At 41.8% G+C, this 7,782-nt stretch overlaps 1 pseudogene; it reads right to left on the reverse strand.

Moving 5' to 3' along the window:
* Positions 1 to 1,463: 1,463 nt before the first annotated feature.
* LOC142435024 (archaemetzincin-2-like) lies at positions 1,464 to 2,494 on the reverse strand (annotated as a pseudogene).
* Between the last annotated feature and the right edge of the window lie 5,288 nt (positions 2,495 to 7,782).

Consider the following 7,782-nt stretch of genomic DNA (forward strand, 5'->3'; position numbering starts at 1 on the left):
TGTCCCAGCAAGCTTTAATGGCATCCTGGCTCATGGTTGGTGTGCAGGCCATATATCTGACTGGCGAACTTCCCTTGGCAGATGCCCCAGTCATATACACTCTGGACTCGAATGACCCCCATGACCACTCCATGTCCACGGATCTAAGCACCGCAGCCCTCTCACAAGCCCATGTTCCAGCCTGCATCCCATTTAGATCACTCCAGGTCATCCGAGCAACAGTCTACTTTCTGAGAAGGCTGCTGCTTCACTCTTCCCCCAAGGCACCTCGTGATAGGCAGCCTTTCCCCTGGGATGGTGCCTAGCACAGTTCCCTGCTCTCCATCTCTTCTTGGAGACTGCCATCTCCTGACCAGGGTGAGGCCTGCCCCTGCAACCAGATCCACACAGCTTGAGCTCTGTTCCTTTGGGAGTGCCAGCAAGAATCAGTCCCAGATGAGCAAAACCACTCTAGGCCCCAGAACAAGACCCTTGGTATCTCACCACGCACAGCTCCAATCCAGCCCCTCTCCTCTACTCTGGTATCTGTTTAAGCCTACCCAAGCACCCAAATGGGCAGGGCCCTAGGCATAGCTTGCAACTGGTCAATTGGCTATAGCCCTACACCCCCCAGAGCATTCCTGAGCTCAACCAGGGCAGCGTTTAGATACCCAGCTTCCATTTTATTTTTTCCTCTTCTTTTTCTTTTTTTTTCCTCTTCTTTAAAACAAAATCTTGTACTATTTTTATAATTCCTTTTAGGTAGTAAGTACTATCCCCCTTTTCATTCTTTTTTTTCCTAAATAATTTCATTGGGGACTCTTACAACTCGTATCACAGTCCATACAAACCTCCATTGTGTCAAGCACATTTGTACATTTGCTGCCTCATCAATCTCAAAACATGTGCTTTGTACTTGAGCCCTTGGTATCAACTCCTCATTTTTCCTCTCCTTCCCTGCTCCCCCTCCTACATTTTGTTATTACATAATTTAGCAATACTCTCATCTCCCAGCCAGCATCTCACTTAGACTAGGCCAGGACATTCAGAGTAATAGTCTGTCCCCTGGGAACGCTCCTTCCTCAATCCCTCACCATTGGGCCATCCCAATATAAGGTACCCCGCTCTGCTACTTCCCCCAGAAACCACTGTTTCTTGAAAGGCATACACCACCACCCCCTCTACACCCACTCAGTCTCAGACTGCTCTGATAAACTTCGCCATCTCCTGACATTCCACTTGACCTCTACACCTTTAGGCTATTATACCGCCTAGGCCTTTTCCAACCAGCCTAAGCACTTAACCAAGTGGAGTGGCCCACCTCTAGGCACTAACTGCATCTTCTCAAGCAGTCCCTTTCCCTTGTGTTTTCAGCCCAGGTCCTTAACACACCTAGACTTCTTATCCTTCTGGAAACACATCTCTCTTTCTTTTTTATGAAAACATAATATGCCAGTATTTTAAGTACTCCGATCTGAAGGTCCTTATTTTTGGAGAACAGCAAGGCATTTGATTATCCACTCTTTCCGTTCCTTGAAGGCTGCCGTCCGTTCTGGCCAATTCGGAGCCTCCTCACGGGCAGGTTTTGGTGTTCTTCCGGGGACGTCAGCAGTTTCGGCGATGTGGAAGCCAATGGCGCTCTACAGCTTACACAAGCAGGTGGGACAGAGGGGGTGGGGGGGCGGGGCGCCGGTCAGCTTATTCCAGCTGGTTGGAGCCTTGCATCGGGCAAGAGAGCCACTGACAGTGTCGCATTCCAAAGATGTGTCCGATGTCATGGGTCAAAGTCTTAACAGGAGAGAAGCAGCAAAACACCGGTGATCTCTGGAACACAGTAGTTGTCAAAACCGAATAGTCGCTGGAGGACGATACCACCAGCTTCGGCCCTTTGCCTTTGTAGCACGCGCTGCAAAAGTCACACCCCCACACTGTCTGTCAAGGAGGCTTGTCCGAGACCAAACTCCACGAGTCTCTTGGTAAAGATCGATCATTGTGATCCCCACAACGCAGAAAGCCTTTTCGGGTTTCTTCATTTTTAAGAACTTCAGGATGTCCCCAGCATGGATTTGTAGGTTTGGGGTGTTATCCTTGACTCTAAAGGAACATCTCGTTGCTGAAACAAGGCCGGGTTCCAGGAGTTTCACTGTCAAGCCATAGAAGAATGCTTCACAGTAGCCCTTCCGCCACTTCATATATTCATCACTGATGAGTCAGGTGTTCCCAAGAGATCCGATAGACTGTCTGTGGATGCTGTGTTTCTCTGGCGACACTATCTTTCTTTTAGGATCATTGAAGAACTGTTAAAAGTCTTGGGGGACCTCGGGGTGGGAGGGCATCCAGTCTGACTCTGAGTGCAAGGTAATGGGTTCAAAGAGCTCGCTGTTGGGCTGAAAGGCTTCATTCCTCAGGCACCGCTCCCCCGCATTGAAGCTCTCTCATACTGCGCCACCAGCTCGGGGGGCTTGAAAAGGAGGGCTGTTCTCAGGGTCTGTTCAGAGTGCCCGATGGTTCGCATCTTGGCAGGACTCTTCCATTCACGCCGCGCTCCTGTGCAAAACTTTCATCCTGCCCTTTGAATGGGCCCTAGAGCTGTTCCCCCAGGCAGCTTTGGGAAACAGGCTCCCACTGGCACGTGTATCTTGCGACGGCTGGCATGTCTGGGGCTGGTGGTAGTGTCCCCTGTGACTGCACCTTCTACCAAAGGCCAGCCGGACGCTGGAGAACCCGCCTTGTCCTGAAGGCGCCAGACGCAGCTTCACACACCCTGACACCACCCACCTGCCGTCCTGCGCGGCCACAACTCTCTAAAAGGCTCTGAGGCAGGGCTCAACCCAGTCAAATACTCGCAGTTATTCCTTTTTCTTCTTTTCCTTTCCTTTTATTGAGGATTAGCATTCTCAAAATTTTATTCTTTTAAAATAAGAAATACTTTAAAACTATTTTTACAATTCTTAAATTAGCAGTCACTGAGACGTTTTCCCACTTTTTTGTATTGCTTTCTAAACAGTTCTTTTTATCTTTCCCCTCTCCCATATTTTATCTCTTTTCACTTATTGCCAGTTCTGAAGTGTCCATTATTCCTCAAGTATATCACTCAGTGGAGTTAAATATTTCCGACAACCCAACTTCCCTGCCACTCTTAGCAACCACACCAAGATAGCAGGTAAACAACAGAAAATAGTGGTACACCACACAGAGAAAAACGCAACACCAAGTGAGCAACACCCAAGCATAAAGGAAATGGCTGAAGTTGAACACACTATAGAGCCCTATAAGCATTTTCTCAGATACCAGTCTATAAAACTAGAAAATAACAATAGCAAGAACAGAAATATAAAGAAAAACACATGGAGACTGATCAACATACTATTTAAAATTTACTGTTAATAGATCAAATAAGGGATGAAGTTAAGAGATTCCTTGAAACAAATGAGAATAATAACAACATGCTAAAATCTTTGGGACACATCAAAATCAGTTATTAGAGGGCATTTTATAGCAATTGTTGCACACATGAAAAAACAAGGAGAAAGTATGCAAAACTTCCAGTGACTAGCACAAGAGCAAAAAACATAAATCCTCCAACAACAGAAGAAAAGAACTCATAATGATCGGAGTAGAAATAAATGAACTGGAGAGCGAATAAAAAGGAAACAATCAACAAGACAAAAAGGTGGTTCTTTCAAATATTAAGAAAATCGACAGCCCACTGGCAGGCTGAACAAAGGAAAATTAAGAGAAGATGCAAATACCTAGAAGCCAATATAAAAAGGGTGACATCAGAACAGAGATAAATGAAATAAAATGAATAGTAATACACTACATGAAGAGATAAATTAGATTCCTGTATACCAGTGAAGAGAGCTCAAAGGACATCAAGAAAAGAATACCATTTACAGTGGCCACAAAGAAAGATGAAATACTTAGGAATAAACCTGACCCTAAACCAAAAGCCTGTACAAAGAAAACTGGAGAGCACTATTACAAAAAACCAAGAGAAACTTCTACAAACAGAAACATGCCCCATTGATAGAGAGGAAGACTGTATATTATGCAAATGTGCATTATAATTGTAAAGCAGTTTATAAATAGGATGCAATTCTGACACCAATCCCAACTTCATTCTTTAAAGAAATGGGTAAACACAGTACTAGCATGAAGAGGGAAAAGGCAAAGGATAAGCAAAGAAGTCCATAAAAAGAACAAGATTGGAGACCTTGCACTGCCCAAACGCAAATCTATCACATAGCCACAGTGATCAAAACAGCCTGGTACTGCTACAACGATAGAATCGCAGACCAATGGAACAGAACCCTAGAGGTAAACTCATCCACTTATAGGCAACTGATTTTCCACAAAGGATTAAAAAACATGAAATGAGATAGGGACCAAATTTTGAAACAAACCATTTTGGGAAAATTGGATCTCTATATGCAGATGATAGAAACTGACCATACATTTGTCCATGGGAAAAATTAATCCGAGATGAATTATATACCTCAATATAAACCCCAGGACTATTAGTGTCACCATTGAGAAAATTGGGACAAGTTTGGAACTCTATTTCAGGATATACATAGACTATCAAGTATAATAAAGGAAGCACCCGCAGTGGAAGACAAACTAGCTGACTGGAGCATAATACAAATAACGCATTTATACACACCGAAAGACTTCATCAAAAGAGCAAAATGAGAATTCATGCATAGATTTGGAAACAATCTTTAGCAGTGACAAGTGGACAAGGTCTAAGTACAAAAAATCTATAGAATCTCTAACACTTCAATAAAAGAATAACAAATGATTCGATTAAAAAGTGGTCCAAAGACATGAACAGACAGAACACCAACTATGACACTCAGCTGGCTAAGAAACACATGAAAAAATACCCACAATCGCTAGCCAGCTGAGAGATACAAATGAAAACTGTGATACAATACCACCTTACCCCACAATGATAGCCCAATTTAAAAGACAATCAAGCAAACCGAAAACAACAAATGCTAGAGAGGATGTACGGAGGTCGCAACTCTTACACACTGCTTATAGCTTGAACAACCATCGTGAAACGAATGAAACAATTGGAAACATTAATCTCATAAGACCCAGCAATACCTCTACTGTCCACAAAGCAAGGAGCTTAAAACTGTCCAAATGCCCATTCGTCGAAGAATGGATAAAGAAAGACTAGTACATTCACACAATGGAATATTATACATCCCTAAAAACAATGATGAATAATGAAACACCTCACACCATGGGCAGACCTGGAAATCATTATGCTGAGTGAAATTCATCAATCATACTAGGGCAAATATTAGATCAGATCATTTTTATAAGAATAAATTCCCACAAAAAGGCAGATTTCTGTTCTCAGGTCATCTAATCTAATACAGTATCCCAAGCAATGTGGTATTGTACCCTACCTGCTGCTCATGAGCCATATGTCACCAACTTATTTTCACATCATAAAACAAAATTTTGACAAGGAAGTTTCACCTCAACTGGGTCAGTTCCCCATGATGAGAAGAGAGGGAGAAGACCAATCAGTTCCTGTCATATGACATTGTTCTACAGTCACCCAAAATTATCAGACACTCCTACAGGAGTTATTAGTGAATCATAGTAGAAATCAAAGTCAAGAGGTAGTGGGAGTTGTGGCATGTCTATTTTGGATAACATGATTACATTTCTGTTGATGGGTAAACTGGAATTAACAGGCTGCCACGTGGAAAAATTCTCAACAAAAAAGTAAATAAGCGAGCAATGGGACAATAAGCCTGATATCATGTACCTAATTGGATGCTTTTGACCTAGATTTTATTTATTCCTTAGGGACCCAAGTTTTTTGTACTGTAGACAACCATGACATTAGACTTTGTCCTTTCGAAGTGCACAACGTCCTTTACAGGCCACATCAGAAGGATCCAATTTGAAACTCCCAATAATATAAATGGACTCTACTTTATACATACCTGTAGCAGACTAAAAACTGAAATACTATCTTGGGCTAAAGCTGAAACGCCTTTGCATGGCACGAATCAGATAACTGCTATCTGGAGACGATGGAGGTGGAAGGTATTGGACTTTGATACAAAATTCTTGCTTTCAAAGTGCCAAATAAATAATATTTTTAAATCATTTTATTGGGGGTTTGTACAACTCTTATCACAATCCATACATACATCCACTGTCTCAAGTACATTTGTATATATGTTGCCATCATCATTTTCAAAGCATTTTCTTTCTACTTTAGCCCTAAGTATCAGCTCCACATTTCCCCCTACCTCCTACTCCCTCTCACCCTCATGAAATCTTGATAATTTAGAAATTATTATTACTTTTTAATGTCTTGCACTGTCTGATGTCTCCCTTTACCCACTTGCCTGTTGTCCATCCCCCCTGGAGGGGGGTTATAGGTAGGTCATTATGATTGGTTCTTCCTTTCTCTCCACACCTTCCCCTTACCCTCCTGGTATGGCCACTCTTGATATTGGTCCAGAGGAGTTTATCTGTTCTATAGCCCCTGTGTTTCCAGCACTCTTATCTGTACCCATGTTCTTGCTCTGGTGTAGCCAGATTTGTAAGGTAGAGTTAGGGTCATGATAGTGGGGGTGGGGGAGGAAACATTAAGACCCCAGACGCTATATCTTTTGATAGCCAGGCACCATTAGCTTTCTTCACCACATTTGCTTATGCACCACTTTGTTTTCAGCGATTGTGTCCGGAAGGTGAGCATCTCAGAGTGCCAGATTATTACAACAAAGTGTTCTTATGTTGAGGGTGTACTTTAGTAAAGGCCCAGTGTCCATCTGCTTCCTTAATATTAAGACTAACCATATATTTGCTGATTTCATACTCTCTTTGCTTTTTTATTACACAGTTTATTCTAGCAGGGATAGTTCTGATTTCTGAAAAAGAGTTATGGAAATCCTTGCACTGTTCCAACTCCCATTGTCTGTGTAAACGGTGTCCAGTCATTTAAGTTTTAAATCTGTACAAATCAACAATCCAAGTATTTTCATCTCAAAAAATTATTTTATACATGTATACTTTTCTTTTCTCAACAGTGTTTAAAATTCTATACCATTGCCTCTATTAATGGCAATATCAATAAAACAACCATATGCTTCATGGGGGCGATTCAAATTTTCTCCAGTAAAATAATAATTATGCATCCAAACTTTAGATTCTGAAGTGAACTAGGAACATATATAAACCATAGCTATATGAGTGGATTTTTGAGATTGCACTTAATTGTAGCCTTAATCTAATATTAATTAGTTCTTATGACATGACCCTGCTTGATGAGGCCTCAGCTAAGTCTACCCTGAAGAAACACACCAGCCTATGTGGTCCAAGGATTATAAATAATAAATTCAAATTCAGAGGTGTAAATTATATTAGAACTAAAATTCTGAACACACATTTGGGGAAGACTATGGAAATCCCATTTGCAGAGTTCCCCATGTGAATTAAGCTTCTGATGAATCCCCTATGACTACAGACCAGGGATGAGAATGGCTTTGTTATCACCCAGAGTGCATTTTAGGGTGGATTACTACAGTGTAATTAAGCTAAAATGAGACTTTGTCATTTGACATCCCTTTGGATATTTGCTTCAATTTTTAATATTTCTGTTTTCATTTTGATTGAAGTGTTCTATTGTTTCTTTGGGCTGGGAGGTTTGTTTTAATGTTGTATGGTTTATTGTATATGAAACCCAATATAGGTAAATCTGTAGAGAGAGCAACTGGATTAATGGTTTCCTAGGGGTATGGCCTGGGAGATTGGTGGAAACGG

The sequence above is a fragment of the Tenrec ecaudatus genome, chromosome X, assembly GCF_050624435.1.
Source record: "Tenrec ecaudatus isolate mTenEca1 chromosome X, mTenEca1.hap1, whole genome shotgun sequence".
Taxonomy (NCBI): domain Eukaryota; kingdom Metazoa; phylum Chordata; class Mammalia; order Afrosoricida; family Tenrecidae; genus Tenrec; species Tenrec ecaudatus.